Here is a 21,307-nt window from a genome sequence, read left to right on the forward strand (position 1 = left end):
CCGATATTCCACAGGCGGCGAATAACACTGGAAAATTTGACTAGTTAATTCATGGTTGCGAGTGTGCGTTAAGCTGCTTTGGAAACATAGAGCTTGTCATAAAGAGCAGAAGCTTCGTGTAACGCCAGTCATGAAACGAGGCTGTTCGGGAAGGGAAACGAATCAGGCTTGTAGTTGAATGTATTTCATGTTGCTTTCTCGATATATTGCACGATTTATAATCCAGCACACTCCTTACTTGGGTAACAGGTGAGGAGTGTGCGCGTACTTGCAGGCAACAACTGTCTTTAGCAAGTGTAGTACTGAAGGAACCTGGAGAGCCAGACCAGCTTGAGCACAACAACAGACTCATCTCCAGTAGTTCATTGAACCTTGTTGCTCTGGCTTGTTCAATCTACCACCTGCATGATAAGTATAGTAGGGCCTTGCTGTATTTCCTTCCACTTGTACAAACTACTGCGGCTTCCCTCTTGGAGTTGGCCAAAATTGTCAAACATTTTTTCTTTTTCAAGTTCTGGCACTTACCTCATCCATCGTACCAGGTACATTTATTGTATTAGAAACTAAGCCTTTATTTTTTGGTATTTTAATTTATTAAAGAGCCACAGGTTTCCTTATGGAGATTAAAATTTCACTAATGAAGGCAAAAAAAATGAGCGAAATACTGAGTGGTGACCCATTAATCAGCTGAAAAAGTGACAAAAAAGTTTCATAAATTTAAGTTGGAACACTGCTGACAACTCCAGTGTTTCTGACTAAATCTTAACGACACTTATCCTAGCTATTGATAGTATATACGCGGAAATTTGTCCCTACTAGATAGGGAAACTCTCGATAGACTGTGCAAGATACATTCAGTGAAACGCAGGTGTTCAATATCTGAAGAATGCCTGAAAGAACGCTTCTTAGGGTCAACGCCCTCGTGACCCGGTCTCAGACCAGGCCTCCTAAAGGATCAAAGCCTGATCAACCAGGCTGTTACTTCTGGCCTCTCACAGTCCAGCGTACGAACTACGAACCCGACTGTCAGGCACTGATCTGAGATTCCTCCACTTTCTTCTTAAAAACCCGCCAGAGGTTTGTTGGTAAGTCCCTTCTTAGTGTACTCGACGTTTCCCTGTTTTGTAGTGGAGGTATTTTGTATCGTCTGTCAAGGGTTTTGTCATACGGAGTGATTTCGGTGCTCAGGTTTGGAACCAGTCCCTCCAGGATTGATCAGATGTAAAGTATTATGCACCTTTCTCGTCTACCTTTGACCCTATTTTTATCAAGTTAACTTTTAATTTACTTACAAGGAAAACGCAGGTACAATATGCACCCATGCCATGAAAGCCTCTTAACAGGTGTAACCAGCTCACATTGTCACCCTCTAGCACAGCAAGTCTCTGGTGGCCGTAATCCCAGACAGACTTTGTTATTCAATCCCTTTAGTGGGTTTGATAACTGAGAAACACTAAGGCAGCTCAACACGATGACAAGGTATCAGTAGCAGAGACTTATGGACGTGTTACTGCGCGTTTGGGAAGTGTAATATACATACTGTGAAAAGTTTTGAGTGCATGTTTACGTAGTGACGACCAGACAGGCTTCGGTTCTTAATGTTATTTCACTCATGGGGAGCGGTAAACCCGTATGGATCTTACAGCGACAACGAAATGGGAGGCAACATTCGATCGAAGAGCAGGGAGGGTAGCTCCAATTCTTCGGATTAAGAACCCTTTACCAGCATCACGGAAGGTGCCCTGGTGCTGGTGAATCTGATGAACAAGACACTACCTGGAGTCTACCTGTAAGGTGTTCCGTTAGGCAGCGCCCTCGTGGCCCGGTCCCAGACGAGACCTCCCAGTGGAAGGCCATATGCAACACTTGGATATCTTTTTTGTACAGCAGGCTTCTTCAGTAATACATGCAAATTTAATACTACAGACAGTAGAAGCAGCAGTTTTAACGTAATCGGTCATTTAGCCTTGATAGCAGATGGTCAGTCTCTTAAGCTTCAGCTTGCTGTGCAGGCCAAACATTTCGACCATAAAGATACATAAGTGTGCATTTGTGTGTTAGTCATCAACTCGTTGGTATTGTTCGCCATCAGTAAGATGAGTATACCGGTGACTCTATCAGATAAGTGTGTAATATTTCAGCATAGCTGCCCTCAGAGTGCTTACACCCGAGTACTTTTAAAATTTTCGACTCTTTTTCATCTGCTAAATGTGCATTCCATTAACTTAATATTTGTTAAGAACAATAGGAGGCGTTTAACACATTACACTTCTAGGTTATACACAGCTTCAAAAGTAAATATGCTCGGTGTCTAGAGGCCAGAAATCAGTGAAACCAGTCGATAAAAAAAAAAGTTAAGCGGCCAGGATCCATGACTTGATTCCTGCGTCTACAACTTGATGAGGACATCAAGGTTCGTACCATGAGGATGGTCCCTCGTCAGTTTTTTCTTTACAAAATTCACAATTTTTTTTTTCATTTTCTTTGTTTTTTTTTTCCCGTGCTGCTGCCTGGTCTGGTGTCGTTCAGATGGGATTGGATACCCTCAAATTCTTGTTAAATATCTCTTTGGTTCCTCTTTTATGTGTCTGCAGCGTGAAGCACGCATTTCCTTGCCAGTTTTATGGCTGCGACCTGATGGAGACTTCCATATGATTTTTTTTTTTTATTTTTTTTTTATCTTGGCTCGTCTATTCTTGCTGGAGGTCTGTTATATCTCTCTTGATTGTTCCCTGGCCTCGGACCAGACTTCCTAAATTGGAAAGAAAGTGTTACTGGACTAAGGGCTATTAATTAAAAAAAGTTAAAATCAGAATATCATTTGTTTTACTGGAGGGTGTTCAGGGGGTCAGTGTCCCCGCGGCCCCCATACCGCCCTTGGGCCAGGCAAATCTTTTGCTGTTGCTACTGGAGGGCCACATATCCATCGCAGCCTTGTTGATCTGGTATTTAGCTAGTGATCCAGATTCCTCTTCAAGACTTTTTACACTTTTGTTTTACACTTGTACATTTATGCACTTATTTTGAGTTTGTAGTTACGGATGCCAAAAGTCTTGGACGCATTATGCTTCTTGAGTTATCTTGAAATACACTCACTGCTGGCAATCCTCATTTTTATTTTGGGTATTTTCTACCAACTGTTTTGTGTTTTTTATCTTAAATCATAAAATACATGACTCGAGGACTTGTCTGTTTTTTAAATTCAGTTTTTTGAATAGGAAGTTGGCTTGTTACATGTAGTTAAACCCCGTGTTTGCTTTGTTTTAAGTGAATGTTGCTCCTGTTGTTAGTATGTGATACAGTGGATGTTGCTCCTGTTGTTAGTATGTGATACAGTGAATGTTGCTCCTGTTGTTAGTATGTGATACAGTGAATGTTGCTCCTGTTGTTGGTACGTGATACAGTGAATGTTGCTCCTGTTGTTGGTACGTGATACAGTGAATGTTGCTCCTGTTGTTAGTATGTGATACAGTGAATGTTACTCCTGTTGTTAGTATGTGATAGTGAGTGTTGCTCCTGTTGTTAGTATGTGATACAGTGGATGTTGCTCCTGTTGTTAGTATGTGATACAGTGGATGTTGCTCCTGTTGTTAGTATGTGATACAGTGAATGTTGCTCCTGTTGTTAGTATGTGATACAGTGGATGTTGCTCCTGTTGATAGTATGTGATACAGTGAATGTTGCTCCTGTTGATAGTATGTGATACAGTGAATGTTGCTCCAGTTGTTAGTATGTGATACAGTGAATGTTGCTCCTGTTGTTAGTATGCGATACAGTGAATGTTGCTCCTGTTGTATGTGATAGTGAATGTTGCTCCTGTTGTTAGTATGTGATAGTGAATGTTGCTCCTGTTGTTAGTATGTGATACAGTGAATGTTACTCCTGTTGTTAGTATGTGATACAGTGGATGTTGCTCCTGTTGATAGTATGTGATACAGTGAATGTTGCTCCTGTTGATAGTATGTGATACAGTGAATGTTGCTCCAGTTGTTAGTATGTGATACAGTGAATGTTGCTCCTGTTGTTAGTATGCGATACAGTGAATGTTGCTCCTGTTGTATGTGATAGTGAATGTTGCTCCTGTTGTTAGTATGTGATACAGTGAATGTTGCTCCTGTTGTTAGTATGTGATACAGTGAATGTTACTCCTGTTGTTAGTATGTGATACAGTGGATGTTGCTTCTGTTGTATGTGATACTGTGGATGTTGCTTCTGTTGTTAGTATGTGATACAGTGAATTTTGCTTCTGTTGTATGTGATACAGTGGATGTTGCTTCTGTTGTTGGTATGTGATACAGTGGATGTTGCTCCTGTTAGTATGTGACACAGTGGTTGTTGACCCTGCAAGACACGGGCGTGACGAGTTTGGGTGTAGGCGGATGTGGTTTATGGGCGTCAATAATAGGTGTGATTGTGGGCGGTGATGTGTGTCAGTAGGGAGCACAAATTGTTGGTATGTTTCCAACCCACCATTGCTGCCTCCATTTTAGTGCTCCAGGGCTGTGACCTTACTGATGCTGCCTGCTCCAGGGCTGTGACCTTACTGATGCTGCCTGCTCCAGGGCTGTGACCTTATTGATGCTGCCTGCTTGTTGGCTCACATGGACTCTGATCTGACCAGCCGTTGCTTCCTTCCTGTTTGCTCCTCACTTGGGGGTCTGAATTGATCCCACCGTTGCTGCCTTCCTGTTTGCGAACCTGAGATTTTATCTAACCCACCGTTGCTGTCTAATTGTCTACTCACCTGTTTTACCGTGGTAACCTGTTGTTGCTGCTTGTTTCTTAGCGAGGCTCACCTGGCTGTTCCTTCATCTCCTGCTGGAGATGTTGAGGGCCACAGAGTTCTATTTCACCAACCATTGTAACAGCCTTTCGACCGTTCGGGGTTTACAAATGTTCCTGTATCTTGGCACGAGGCTTCGGGCATTATAGTCTTTGATGTTACGACCTTTATCTGTGAGTTTCGATCTCCAGAAGTGCTGGGTCAGTTTTTGTCTCTGCAAAAGTGTTGTGTGTGTGTTTCTAATAATATATATATATATATATATATATATATATATATATATATATATATATATATATATATATATATATAATGTTGTACAAATTAACAGGCTTTTGGAAGGAAAGGTTTAATTTAGGCTGGAACAGGTTATAAGCTGCGTGTGGTGGTGTGTGGGATTGTATGAAGGGCGGGGCTCACGTCTTGAGAGTTTAACAACGTCTTGACCTTCAGCGGATAGCACTAAAAAAAGAAAAAGGTGAGCGTCTTATAATTTTATTCTATGCTCAGAGTTGAAGGTACTCGACCGAGGGTGTCCACTTCTGGCAACATTCACCTGTAAGAACGGTACAAAATAATTCGTTACCTTGGGGTATTCTGACATCTTACCTGTGATATAACCTTTCGTTTACCTTTTCAACTGTTCCTTGCGGCTCGGTCCCAAAACAGACCTGATCGACCAGGTTGTTGGCGCTGGCCGCTTACAATCCAACGTATTCAGCACATTCTGGCTGATCAGGAAATTATCTGAGGAACTTTTTAAGTTCCCTCTTGAAAAAAAAAAAAGATGTTCGTAGGTATTTCCCTTACGCATGAAGGGAGGGCGTAGAAAAGTTGAAGACTTCTTACACTTATTGGGTTATTTCTTAGTGTACTCATCGCAGCCATGCTTTTAATTGGAGGTATTCTGCATCGTCTATTAAGTTTTTTACTCTCATATTGAATGATTTCAGTGTGCAGGTTCGGGATTAATCCCTTCAGGTTCTTCCATGTGTAAATCATGAGGCACATTTCCCGCCTTCGTTCGAAGGATTACAGTTCAAGAGATTTTAAGTGTTCATAGTAGTTCAAATGTTTGAATTTATATTGGAAGTGAAGATCCTTTGTAAGTTTTCCAGTTCGCTTGCCTTGAAGGGCAGGTGTTGTGTATAAAGGGAACCGTTAATATACAGTCGCATACCAGCTTGGAGAGAACAAGTGACTTGAGTATCATCATTGATTCTGTAGCACTTGTATATGTGCCAATTATTCAGCCTATTATTTACCTTGCGATAGCTACATCAACATTGTTGTGACCGTTAAATGTGAGATCCTATGACATTGTCACTCCCAGGTCTTGCACATTGATCTTTCGCCCTGTTGGATGATCCGAATTTGCTCCGTTTCAATCTTTATTTCCTCCCATCTTCCATCGCGGAACGACTGAAATATTTTCATCAAACATTATGTTGTCTGTCACCCATTGGAAGGTTTGATGTATATCTCCTTGTAGATTCACTATGTCTTTGATGGACGCCAGTCTTGTAAAAATTATGGCATCATCAGCAAAAGATGTAACACGCTATTATTTATGCCATCTGTGTTGGGTATAAGAATAAGAAATAGAAGTGGGGCTAGTACTGTATCTTGTGGCAGCCTCCAACTTCTGTTCACTACTACTACTACTACTACTCTCTGGGTTCTGTTTGATAGGAACTTAAATATTCAGCTGCCCATTTTTTTAGTTAGCATGCATTTTCTAGTTTGCATGCGTTTTGTGCGCTATCGCACCATGGTTGCATTTGTCGAAAGCTTTTTCAAAATCAGTGTACGCTACAACATCTTTTAGCCTGTCTTCCAGCGCATCCAAGACCACCTCATAATCATCAAACAGTTATGAGCAGGCCGCTCTATCTCCATGCTGTCTGCCTTTGGATTGTACGATTATTTTGATTCCCTGTGATTGGCGATCTTGCTTCTTAGGATCCATTCTAAAATTTTGATGTGTGATATTAGCTCTGTTGGTCTCTAATTTTTCACGAATGCTTAACGGCCACCTTAGTGGAGTGAGGCAGTTTCAAAGGTTTTTAATGACTGTGATGACAGGTGTGTCCATGCTCCTTTCTCTAAACATGTTAGAGGCACGAGATAGTGGTTTCTTGCAAGTTTTGATGAACATGAAGCTCCACGAATCTGGACCTTGGGTAGAATGCATGGGCATGCTGCCGATGGCTGCTACACAGTTAACCGGGGATAGGGGTAGATCAAAAATTGTGAAGATTTCAGCTACACGAGTCTCATTTGGTTTGTCAGTGTGTATAAACTGTTGAATAGTTCACTGAACGCAGAGTCGCATTATCTTATTGTGACTTATTTTGAGGGTTCTGCTCTCACAGGCCGGCCTCTGGCCAGCCCTCCCTTGTCACCTGGTCGCACATCCACATAACCATCACTTTATTGTTCTGTATTTTGAAAACTTACAGCAAGTAGTACACCAAAGGAACTAGGATATATAAAATTAATAATATAATAAATTAATAATAATATAATATTTACCACGAGTCATTTGTGATGCAAAGGATTTCTACGTGTATTTGGTGAATCTTCATTCAGGTACTCAAGAGACGACCAAAACATGACTTGTGAGATGCTCCGTCCCAGTGCGTGGGGACCAAAAAAAAAAAAATCATAAAGGGATAGCTGGATATGCATAAAAGGTTCAAGAGTTTCCAACACCCTCCTCTTGGCATGGATTGGTGTGTACGCAGTGTATATATGCTCAAAAGTTTGCTTTAACTTCTTGAGATAAAAGCATTTTTAACTTATGATGCACTGGTGACTTGGAGCCTTAATATTCCTTGTGTTGTCGATACGCTTTAAGATTAATAAACCAAACAATTTCCATATATAAAAGGAATCGCCAACACGTCCTTAACTAGTGATTGGGACGACAAGTTGATACAAAAACTCGTAATGTAGAACAAGCCAGCGTTTTTGACCATGGTTTGCGCAGGACTGAACTTTATCAAGGCTCACCCCTCAAGGAAGGTTCCTTGATGTTGGTGAGGGGCTCTTGATTTAGGGAATTGGATGTGCTCCAGTTCCCCGAATTAAGCCTGAATGCCTTCCACATCCTCCCCCAGGCGCTGTATAATCCTCCGGGTTTAGCGCTTCCCCCTTGATTATAATAATAATCAAGGCTCACTCAGACTTGATAAAACTCTATAGTGGTCTTGCTCTTTTCCTATTAACCATTCCGCAAAGGCGATAGTCACAGCCATAAACGGCTATGAAAACAGGTAAATCGCACTGTTTTTTTTCTTGTAAACCATCTAGTTTTTAGTTGCCAAAGAACCTGTCTTCTCATGGCTATTACCACCTCTTATGAAACCTGCCGATAAGCCTAACTTCTTTGATTAATGGGAAAATAAAGCAATATTTTGCGTCGAGACTGAGTGGGTTGTTTTGGTGCCCGGAGTTCGAAGTTGCAAAACTTTTAATTACTTATACAACTTTTGCTGTTCCAATCCTGACTGAAGTGCCAGGGTCCAGCCGCTTGTAGGAGGTAGGTAGCTGCAGCCGGTCTACCATGACAAGGAGGGTTAATGGGGAGGAAGAGAGCTGGGGTAGAGGAGAATGATGAGAGTTAAGGGAAATAACAGTTAAGGAAAATGAGAATGTATTAAGAAAGTAGGAGAATAGCTAAGGGAGATGAAAAGAGCGAGGGAGGAAACAGCAGTTGGGCAGACCGTCATGAGGTCACACCACAGCTTGGTTATGGAAGTCACGGTCGCCCCGTCCACCTGGCCCCATACAATACCTAATTTCATAAACTAGTTAAGTGCCCTCTTGTTAAGAAGACATACGTTGTAGTAAAAGATATCATTGCGACAACGTTTCGCTCTGTGTAGAGGTTTATTAAGTCTCGATAAAACTCTAGAGAGAAACGTTGTCCCAGTAAAGATTTTTATCACAACGCGTGTCTTCTTCACTACTGCCGGCTGTATGTCTTCTAGAGTCAAATTCTAGTCTTCTAGTGTCAAGAGGGAACATTTCGTCAGAGGTGAAAGTACTAGAAACAAGCGTGAACGAAACTGAGACAGAGCTACAGTAATTGTTGCTTCCTCGCCCCAGAGCTGAAGTGAGAGTTTTGGAACATCATAACAATTCCCTACTTTTTTGTGAGAGGCTTTTGCCAATTATAGAAATTTCCAGGAAAAGTCAGAAGTGATTGTAATATATACAAAGGTGAAAGAATATATGAGAAGGAACACTGTAGCAGGCCTACTGGCCTATGCTAGACAGATCTAAGTCACAAGAATATTAAGAGTCGAGATAAGAATTTTCGAAGTTAAATCTGTTTAAAGTTACCTTGATGTAACCGAACGAAATGCGAGAAGCAAGATTTCTAATCACATGGATTCAAAACAACTGCTTGACCCGTCTTTGTTCATAAGGGAAGAAGAATCACTAACAGACTTCTAGCTGTCTTCAAGAGGGAGTGTGTTCTGAGGATCATCGCCCCCGCTGCTCGGTCCCAGACCAGGCTTCCCTTTGGATTACATGATCAACCACGCTGTTGATGCCAGCAGCACGAAGTCCGCTGAGGAACAATTTGAGTGTGCAGATTAAGGATCAGTCCCGCTACAGTTTTCCAGGTGTAGGTTATAATGTTCCTCTTTAGCCTACGTTCCAAGGAGTACAGGTCCAGGGACTCTAGAAACTTTCCAAAGGTATATCAAAGGTAACACCGACGGGGTTGATCAAGTCATCCATCAGAAGCCTAGTCCAGGGCTGGGCCTCGGGGACGATCATCCCTGCAACACTCCAAGTTAACTTCCTCACTTATGTCCTTCACCTCATCCCCCACCACCTCCCCTTAAGACCATCCCCCACCACCTCCCCTTCAGACCATCCCCTACGCATAACGCTCTTCCCACCTCTCCCTTCCCACAACCCTCTCAATACAGCCCCCTCCCGACCACCACGTATCCTCATTGCACAAGCACCTCCGCGTGCCTAGCAAGTTGTAGTGATTGGTCTAAAGGCTATAAGCTGAAGGTAAATAGAATTGTCCCTGGTTGTGCGAGAGGTTGGCGCCATGAGGCAGCCAGGGAGACACTTATATCATTACACTCAGACGGAGAAGTAGAAGGAATTGAAAGTTGATTACCTCCCTCTCCCTCCATCTCGCGTCATGTCAGTCGAGACAGTTCAGAGGTTATCGTCATCATCACATTAATAACAATAACCTTTGCAGAGGGACTGAAAGATAGTTGAGGGTTGACGTCTGCCTGAAGGTTTCTTGCTCCTTGTTGGAAATATGGTTGGTAGTGATGTCAGTTTAGAAAACCGACAGGTTGAAGAATAAAAGACTTGTGCAGCACAAACATTTGGGAGTCTTCAATACATATTAAAGATCCCCGAATGTTGAGCAACTGCCTCATTCTTCAAGGTTGGTCGTATTTTGCTGCAAGGCAGCACAATGAAATCCACTTAAAATTCGAATAATGTACCTTGCTCACAGCACCTTTCAAGGCAGGAGAGCAGAGCTGGAAAATGTACAAAGTATTCTAGTATACTTAAAACACTGATGTTTTCTCTAGGGGGCGGAGAGGAGCGAGATACCTGTTAACACATGAATGGAAGTTGCTATAGTCTACCTTGAGTCTATCTGGAGAGTGTTCGGAGGGTCAGTACCCCGCAGCCCGGTTCCAGACTAGGCCTATCAGTGGATACCCTGATCAACCAGATTGTTAGTGCTAGCTACACGAAGTTCAACATTAAACCACAGCTCGGCTGATAGGGCAATTACTTAAGAAACTTGTCCAGTTCCTCCTTGAATTGTCTTGGTTCCCTTACACTTATTTAGTGTACTCATTGCACATTGGAGGAGGTCCGCTGCCCCACATATCCATCACAGCCTGGTTGATCTGGCACCTGGTGAAGGTACTTATCTAGTTTCCTCTTGAAGGCTTCAACACTTGTTCCAGCAGTGTTTCTGATATCTTCTGGTAAGATGTTGAATAGTCTGGGACCCCGGATGTTGATACAGTGTTCCCTTATTGTCCCCACCGCACCCCTGCCCCTCACTGGGTTTATTTTACACTTCCTCCCATATCTCTCACTCCAGTATGTTGTTATGGCAGTATGCAGATTTGGGACTAAGCCCTCGAGTACCTTCCAGGTTTTTATTATCATGTACCTCTCTCTCCTCCTACCCAGAGGACAACAAAGAAATGAGCGAGATACTGAAATTGCAGTATGACTCAGTGTTCAGCGAGCCACTAACCAGTTTAAAGATAGACAATCCAAACAATTTTTTCATGAATGAGCCTCAAAACCCTGCCAATGTAAGCCAGATTTATGACGTAACCCTAACTCCACTAGACTTTGAGAAAGCCATCGACGACATGCCCATGCACTCAGCCCCAGGCCCAGACTCGTGGAACTCTGTGTTCATTAAAAACTGCAAGAAACCCCTCTCACGGGCCCTAAGTATGCTATGGCGAAGGAGCTTAGACACAGGCGAGATTCCACAGTCACTAAAAACAACAGATATAGCCCCACTCCATAAAGGTGGCAGCAAAGCAGTAGCTAAGAATTATAGACCAATAGCTTTAACGTCCCACGTCATAAAAATCTTTGAAAGAGTTCTAAGAAGCAGGATAGGAAACCACCTGGACTCCCAAAAATTGCACAACCCAGGGCAACATGGTTTCAGAGCAGGTCGCTCCTGCCTTTCGCAACTGCTTGACCACTATGATATGGCCCTAGATGCACTGGAAAACAAACAGAATGCGGATGTATACACAGACTTTGCAAACGCCTTTGACAAGCGCGACCATGGTGTAATAGCACACAAAATGCGTGCTAAAGGGATAACCGGCAAAGTAGGCAGATGGATCTTCAACTTTCTAACCAATCGCACACAAAAAGTAGTGGTAAACAGAGTTAAATCACATGCTGCCATAGTGAAGAGCTCTGTCCCACAAGGCACAGTACTCGCACCTATCCTGTTCCTTATTCTCATATCAGACATAGACAGAGATGTAAACCACAGCACTGTATCATCTTTTGTAGACGATACTAGGATGTGCATGAGAGTGTCATCCATTGAGGACACTGTTAACCTCCAAGAAGATATAAACCAAGTTTTCCAATGGGCAACAGAGAACAATATGATCAATGAAGACAAATTCCAACTACTCCGTCATGGAAAACTGGAGGAAATAATAACTAGAACTGAGTATACTACAAACTCCAATCACACAATAGAGCGGAAAAGTAATGTGAAGGACCTGGGTGTGGTAATGTCCGAAGACCTCGCCTTCAAGGACCACAACAATGCCACTATCACATCTGCTAGGAAACTGATAGGATGGATAATGAGAACATTCAAGACAAGAGATGCTAAGCCAGTGATCATCCTTTTTAAATCACTTATTCTTTCTAGGCCGGAATACTGCTGTACATTAACATCCCCATTCAAGGCAGGTGAAATTGCAGAGCTAGAGAATGTACAGAGAACCTTTTGCTGCACGTATAAGTTCCATCAAACACCTTAACTACTGGGAGCGCCTGGAAGCACTTGTACTCACTAGAGCGCAGGCGAGAGATATATCATAATCTACACCTGGAAAATTCTGGAACTGGTCCCTAATATGCACACAGCAATCACTCCATACGAAAGCAAAAGACTTGGCAGGCGATGCAACATACCCCCAGTGAAAAGTAGGGGAGTCACTGGTACACTAAGAGAAAACACACTAAGTGCCCGGGGCCCTAGACTGTTCAACAGCCTCCCACCAGCATTAAGGGGTATTACGGGAAGACCCCTGGTTGTCTTCAAGAGGGAGCTGGACAGATACCTAGACGGTGCCGGATCAACCGGGCTGTGGTTCGTACGTTGGATTGCGTGCGGCCAGCAGTAACAACCTCGTTGATCAGGCCCTGATCCACCGTGAGGCCTGGTCGTGGACAGGGCCGCGGGGGCGTTGATCCCCGGAATCCTCTCCAGGTATTGATAGTGACTCTCTTGAAGGTGAGATCTTCTGACATAATCTCTCCCAGGTTTCTCGTATTAGTTTCACACACTGTTGAATGATTCAGTCTTATTTTATACTCATTTCCAGTCTTTATTTCCATAATTTTTCCATGATGGAGTAACTGAAACGTGTTCTCATTGAATATCATATTGTTGTCAGGGGCACACTGGAAGACTGTTTATATCAGCCTGGAGGTTTGCTGTGTTCTCAGTGGATGCCACCTAATACAAGTTGTTGTATCATCTGCAAAGGATAATACTGTGCTTTGATTTATGTCTCGGTTTGTGTCGGGTACCAGAATGAGGAGAACAGGGGCCAGTACTGTGCCTTGGGGAACAGAGCTCATCACTATGACAGCTCCGATTTTGGTCTGTTCACTATTACACTTCGGATTCTGTTCGTTAGAAAATGAAATGTTCATCTGCCCACTTTTCTAGTTATTCATTGTTCACGCATTTTGTGAACTATTACATGTTCTCACTTTGGCAGCGTCTGTGTAAACTACAGTGCATTTTGTTTGTCTTCCAGAGCATCCATGACCATATAAATAGTAAGTGAGAGACGCAGGATCGACCTGCTCTAAATCCATGATACCTTGGGTTGTGCAAAGTTTGTGAACTCATGTGATTTTCAATCTTGATACTTAAAACTCAAGGATTTTTTGTAATGTAAGACGTCAGGTTTCTTATAAGGTCTCCAATCCAAAGATATGGGAGACTATGTAGAATAAACTCAGTGAAATTCAGAGGTGGCCACAGTGAAAAGCTCTGTTTTTCAAGGCACAGAACTTTTTCAGATTCATACTCGCTGCCATAGCCGACATAGACAGACACATATATCATAGCAGTACGTCCCCCCTTTGCAGACTCTACTACATTTTGTAAAAGAGTGACATTCATTGATGATACAGCAAGTCTCGAAGCTGATATAAACCAAGTCTTACGATTAACCGCTAATAACAACATGATGTTCAGTGAGGACGAATCTCAGTTACTCCAAAACTTGAGGAAATGTAAAGCAGAAACGAAGTATAAATAAATCCAAAAGCGCTCAGTATAGCAAAAGGTTCAAGTGAGGGACTTGGGATTGATAACATCAGAAGATCTCATAGTCAAGGATCACAACTGTATTATTAAACCACCACGAGGAAAACGATATGCTGGTTAACTAGAACCATCAGAACACAAGATGCCGAGCCAAAGATAATCTTTTCAGTCACTTGTTCTCCCTAGACTTAATCATTGTTGTACACTAATAACCCCCTATTAAGGCAGGCGAGATTGCAGATGAGAACATACAGAGAACCTTTACTGCCCATAAATATTCGCTCAAGCATCTAAAATATTGGGAACGCTTGAGGTTCCTCGAACTGTGCTCCTTGGTACTTACCTGAAAGATACCTGAAGGATCCTTCTGGGGTCAGCGTCCCTGCTGCCTGTCCCAGACTAGGCCTCCCGGTAGATCACGGCCTCTTCAACCAGTCCGTTACTACTGGCCGTATGAAGTCCGACGTACGAAACATTCCAGCTGGTTAGGAAATATGACGAACTTGTCAATTTCTCTCTTGAAGGCTGCCAGAAATTTGTTGATAAATCTCCTTATGCACGGAGGAAGGGCGCTGAGGAATCGAGGACCTTCGACATTCCACGAATTCTGTCGTAGTGTAGGGGAGACCGGGGCTAGTTGGCACACTTTTTACATTTTCGGTGATGAAAGAAAAACAAACGATTTTGGTAATTTTATACTTCGAGTGAAAAATATAAATCTTCCTCTTACTTTTCATGAAATAAAAAAATAATTTTCTTTCGAAACAAAAGCACAGCATTCTTTAGAAAAAAACATTTGACGTGTGCCAACATGCCCCATGTACGGGTAAGTTGGCACAGCAAATAATAATAATAAATTAGGAATATGTAACAGTAAATTTAGATACTGATTATTGATAATGTTTCATTTCAAGAATATTCAGTTCCATAGAAACTTAAAAAAAATTTCTTAGTAAAGAAAGAAACATTTTTTAATTAAATAAAATTAAAAACTGACTAGGTGTTATACATTCAATTGAAAATAATTGCACTTCCAGGTAATAATTGCACAGAATACTTAACACCTGAGGTGAACTTAATCTAAATCATCATCTGAGTCACGGTTGTGGCAGATATAAAGCAAATCTTTATCAGTGGAGGCTTCGTGGGCCCTCAACTTGCACATTCTACACTGTATCCATACTTCTCGTGGTTTGCTTTTAAAAAAAAGGACCCATACATACCAAACACAGACTGTCCTCTTCATCTGAACTTTCCTCGTCACCATGAACACGTTTTGATTTCTTTGACTGCTTCTTCTTTGATTCTTTTGATATCTTTTCCATGGTCTTTTTCACTGACGTGTCAATTAAAATGGCAGAGGAGCGTTTCCTCCTGTTCATTCCACTTCTCTTCCTGGGACCAGCTTTATGCAATGGCCTCAGTTCTTCGGGAGTTGGGGCTTTCTTCCCACAGAGTCCAGAAGTAGTGGGTCTTGGTTCATTGGTAAGTTGACATTGTGCCAATTTGCCCCATTTTTGTTGTGCCAACTTGCCCCAAATAAGTGGTTTTAGTATATATTAATAAACCTATATAAACTGTTTCATGGGTAAACAATCCTTAAACCCAAAACTGTTCAACAGCCTCCCATCAAACATTAGGGGAATTGTCAATAAACCCCTGGCTGCCTTCAAGAGAGAGCTGGACAGATACCTAAAGTCAGTGCCGGATCAGCCGGGCTGTGGCTCGTACGTTGGACTGCGTGCGGCCAGCAGTAACAGCCTAGTTGATCAGGCCCTGATCCATCGGGAGGCCTGGTCATGGACCGGGCCGCGGGGGCGTTGATCCCCGGAATAACCTCCAGGTAAATTATGGCTAAATTGGATATTTCTCATCTATAACCCCTATACATGTTACAGCAAATAATATAAGCGAATGATAATTTACTTACCGGCATCAAAATAAATTTGTTGTCCACTCCAGTTAAGTACTGCAACCTCTTGGTGTGGCAGCTTGTTGGTGAGTGAGGAAGCACGCGGTGATCCTATGATGTAAATAACAACGCCGTCTAGCTAACTAACGGTAAATATTTGAATTATTACGAGTGTGTCAACTTACCCCTGTTGCCAACTAGCCCTGGTCTTCCCTACTCGTCACGCCACTACTTTTTATTGGAAGTACTTTTCACCGTGTGCGAAGTCGCTAATCATAAGGAGTGATTTCAGTGTTCAGGTTTGGGACCAGTCCCTCCAGGATTGTCCGGGTATAAATTATGACGTAATTTTGTAATTTTTTTGCCTTCCTTCTCAGGTATACAGTAGTTTTGATGATTGAATAAGTGCAGTGAAAGTTCTCTGTACATTTTCTGTCTCAGCAATCTTGTCTGCTTTAAACTGAGCTGTGAGTACAAAGCATTCCAGCCTGAAGAGAAGTAAGTTTGAGTTGTCATTATTACCTCAGCATCCCGTGTCTTGAAAGTTTTAGTTATCCAGCCTTAAACTTTCAAGGAAAAGGATGCTGAATTCTGGATGGATTGGTTCTGAATCTGGATGATTAGTTTGAAGGGATTGGTTCTATATCTGCCTGCCAAAATCACTCCCTACGAAAGTAAGAGGCTTGTTACATGGTACAAAATATTCTCAGTGAATAAGGGTGTAAAGAGTACACTTAAGAAACAGTTCAGAGTATATGCTGCTGGCTCTAGTTCACTGAATATTTATCAAAATAATGACACCGGACAGCTGAGACGATGACTTCAATAACAAGAGAAAAATACAGGCAGGCAGGCAGGCAGGCTAGAAGAGAGAGAGAGAGAAGGCAGACAGACAGGCAGGATAGACAGGAAGGCAGGCAGGCCCGCAGGCAGGTAGACATGACAGGAGTCTCGTGGGAAAGAATGATAATATGTAGAGGGAGGGAGGCAAGTAGAAATACGAGAACAGATAGAGAGAGAGAGAGAGAGAGAGAGAGAGAGAGAGAGAGAGAGAGAGAGGAAGAAAAATATGAGAGGAAAACAGGAGAGGGAATGCAAGGACGAAAATAAAGCTTCACGTTGTGAAGTGAGACATAAAATCGCGAGTGAATATCTTTCATCCAGGAACTATGGAGAATGAGTGAGACTTGAGTACCAAAGAGGAGGAGGCTGGTGACAGCGAAGCAGAGTGAAGCTGAGGAGGAAAGAGAAGAGACACCGAGGAAGGAGGGGGAGGAGACTGGGGAAGGAGAAAGAGACGGGAGGAATTGAACGAAGGATGAGAGGGAGAACGCATAATGACGAAGGTAGTTACAATTATTAAAGCTTAGTAATGAAAACAAAGAGTAAACAGAAGATGAGTAAATGAGTGGCATAAGACGAATAAAAGAGAGGAAGATGAACAGACGTGTAGGAGGGTGATGGTGATGATGGTAGTGGTGGTGGTGATAATGGTGGCAGGAAAACACTGGTGAGTGAGAAAATGAAAGAGCGTGGAAGGAAGGCAGTAGAATAAAGGAGGGATTGATAAAAAAATGAATGAATAGTAGCGAAAATGAATGACAGGATACTGAGAAATGGAGGGAGTATGAACTATAATATGAAAAAGAGGAGGATGTAGGATGGGAAGTTATTGAGAGTTAAGAAAAAGGGTGAGTGAGGAATGGAGGCGAGGAATGGAAGAAAATAAAAAGAAAGTGGGAGTAAATGGACGACGCGTAGAAAAAATAAAGAAATGTAGTAGTAGTAGTAATAGGTCACGGTGAGGGCGTTGGAGGATTAGGATACTCAAGCACCTGCAGAAGTTGCAAGAGGAGGTGGTGCTGGTTGGTAGTGAAGGCATGTATAGCTCTTCCCACCTGCAGGAGTTCCCAGGGTGCCTCTAGCAGCGACCCTCTAGCCATCCTGCACAACACACACCAAACACACTCAAGCACATTAGCGAGTGGGAATATTTCCCCTAGTTAAACACCTGCATGCTACCATCTTGCAGCAGTATTGAAGCAGCAGGTTAGAACCGCCATGCCTTTGTTACCTCGTGTTACATTGATTAACTTAATATTATTAGTTTTTTCAGCATTGGAGGCCCCTGCTGGTTTATCACTTCCCAGTGGATATGGTAATTGTGTATGACAATGACATGGAAATTTACAGGGAAGACATGATGGAGTTTAGAGACACCTATCATTCCACACCTGATTTATATATTCTTCTTTATTTTAACCTCTATAAATGCGTAAACCCTTTAGGTTTGATTCAATGAACTCCGACAAGGGGGATGAGAGTGTATGTACCCGGTTATACTGTATAAACACTGCTCATTAGAACGTAGGTGAGAGAGATACACCTGGAATATTCAAGGATTGGTTCCAAATCTGCAGACACAAATCATTCCCAATGAAAGTAAAAAGCTTGGCAGACGATGCAAAATAACCCCAATGAAAAGCAGGGGTACTCTGAATACACTAAGAGAAACTCAGTAAGTTTGAAGGGACCAAGACTTTCTAGCGTTCTTCCTTCTTACAGTGGATTACCAACAGACCCCTGCCTGTCATCAAGAAAGAACTGGAATAGTTTTTCAAGTCATTGCCTGATCAGCCTGGCTGTGGTGCTTACGTTGGACTTCTTGTGGCTAGCACCAGCGGGAGGCCTGGCCGCGAGGGCGTTGAACCTTGAAACATACTCTAGGTAGACCTCATTTCAAAGCTGAACCCTGTCTAAGGTATATTAACACTACACAAACTTATGCAGTTCGCAATGGCTGAATAAACTCAGATGCCAATTTACTACACATCTCAGGCCTGACATTATAGATCCAGAACAGGTCGCCCTTAGCTCACGCAACTGCTAGACCACTATTATATTGTTAGGGATGTACTAGAAGACAAGCAAAATGCATACATAAAATACACAAATTTTACAAGTCTTTGACAAGTGTCTTGAATAAATACACGCAGAATGCATTCAAAAGGAATAATTCCAAAAAACAAGGAAGATGAATTGCAAATTTTACAACAAATCTGACCATGTTGGAATGCTCAAAGTAAAATCTGATGCCACCACAGGAAAAAAAAAATGCTTTTCCTCAAGAAAGACGAAGAAATGAAAACTAGAACAGAGTACAGAGCACAGTCACAACCAAAGCACGGAAGAAGAAGAATGCAATGTGACCAGAGGGTGACAAGGTGTAGTGTTTGTAGGTCCAGAAATTCGTTAGCTGATGGTTGGCAATGATTTTCATATGGTATTGAATGATGTGGAATTTGCAGTTCGGCAATCCTTCAAGAGCCTTACCAACGGATTTCTCGGCAGACTGAGAGATGTCAACTCTGATTAACTAATTCAGAGATGCCAACAACACTACTGAATCACGTCACGTAAACTGTTGTTGCTCCACTCCCATTTGTCTTTTATTTCTTGACAAGTGTAATTAACGTCAGTGGAGAAGCATGAAAATGTTACAGGAATGGAAACAAAGGTAAATGAAGACCAGTAATGCCTGCTATTTCTTTTCGTTGCTGCATCACGACCAGCCAGTCAAAATTTACAGACGACAGAGCCATTTTTAAAATGCTTGTGTTATTTAATGGAACTCTGACATTCATTTCACATATTTGTATGCCTGATTTTAATCAAATTATAAATCCTTTTATTTTCCTTATTTCAAACTAGTTGTACATGAGAGTTCTGTATGAACATGATGGACTAAAAATCATTAATTTATTCTATAAACCATTAATTTATTCTTCAAGAAAATATGTGTTGGGGTGAAAAAAAAAACATCAAATTTCTAATCAGAACTGATGATTTAGTGAACTGGACGGTAAGTAGTTTTTGTATATTTTTAAAGTTATATTTTTGTTGTTCCTTTGAGAGATTTTTTTCATGTTTTGATTAATTTTTATTCATCGAAACTTGTGTAAAATAGATTACTAACTTCAGATTGAAATTAAGGATAAGGTGTTTAATGGCAAAATTTGGTAACTGGGATGTTTTGCAGGTGATACCATACCTTTGATATACCTTTGATGAGTTCCGAGAGTCTTTCTGCTCCCGAAGTCCGGTCATGGGCCAGGCTCATCTGGTGCTTGTCTGGTCAACCAATCTGTTGCTGCTGATGGCCCGCTGCCCCACATATCCATAACAGCCTGGTTAGTCTGGCACCTGGTGAAGATACTTGTCCAGTTGCCTTATTTTGACGCAAAATTTGCACGTCAGATTGATTTTATAAAACCAAATACCATGAAACTTTGAACATGTGTCGTGTTACAGTACCACTGTTATTACCGAACATGTCTGTGTCGTGTTACAGTACCAGTGTTATTACCGAACATGTCTGTGTCGTGTTACAGTACCACTGTTATTACCGAACATGTCTGTGTCGTGTTACAGTACCACTGTTATTACCGAACATGTCTGTGTCGTGTTACAGTACCACTGTTATTACCGAACATGTCTGTGTCGTGTTACAGTACCACTGTTATTACCGAACATGTCTGTGTCGTGTTACAGTACCACTGTTATTACCGAACATGTCTGTGTCGTGTTACAGTACCACTGTTATTACCGAACATGTCTGTGTCGTGTTACAGTACCACTGTTATTACCGAACATGTCTGTGTCGTGTTACAGTACCAGTGTTATTACCGAACATGTCTGTGTCGTGTTACAGTACCACTGTTATTACCGAACATGTCTGTGTCGTGTTACAGTACCACTGTTATTACCGAACATGTCTGTGTCGTGTTACAGTACCACTGTTATTACCGAACATGTCTGTGTCGTGTTACAGTACCACTGTTATTACCGAACATGTCTGTGTCGTGTTACAGTACCACTGTTATTACCGAACATGTCTGTGTCGTGTTACAGTACCACTGTTATTACCGAACATGTCTGTGTCGTGTTACAGTACCACTGTTATTACCGAACATGTCTGTGTCGGGTTACAGTACCACTGTTATTACCGAACATGTCTGTGTCGTGTTACAGTACCACTGTTATTACCGAACATGTCTGTGTCGTGTTACAGTACCACTGTTATTACCGAACATGTCTGTGTCGTGTTACAGTACCACTGTTATTACCGAACATGTCTGTGTCGTGTTACAGTACCACTGTTATTACCGAACATGTCTGTGTCGTGTTACAGTACCACTGTTATTACCGAACATGTCTGTGTCGTGTTACAGTACCACTGTTATTACCGAACATGTCTGTGTCGTGTTACAGTACCACTGTTATTACCGAACATGTCTGTGTCGTGTTACAGTACCACTGTTATTACCGAACATGTCTGTGTCGTGTTACAGTACCACTGTTATTACCGAACATGTCTGTGTCGTGTTACAGTACCACTGTTATTACCGAACATGTCTGTGTCGTGTTACAGTACCACTGTTATTACCGAACATGTCTGTGTCGTGTTACAGTACCAGTGTTATTACCGAACATGTCTGTGTCGTGTTACAGTACCACTGTTATTACCGAACATGTCTGT

The sequence above is a fragment of the Cherax quadricarinatus genome, chromosome 1 (assembly GCF_038502225.1).
Source record: "Cherax quadricarinatus isolate ZL_2023a chromosome 1, ASM3850222v1, whole genome shotgun sequence".
In the NCBI taxonomy this organism is placed as follows: domain Eukaryota; kingdom Metazoa; phylum Arthropoda; class Malacostraca; order Decapoda; family Parastacidae; genus Cherax; species Cherax quadricarinatus.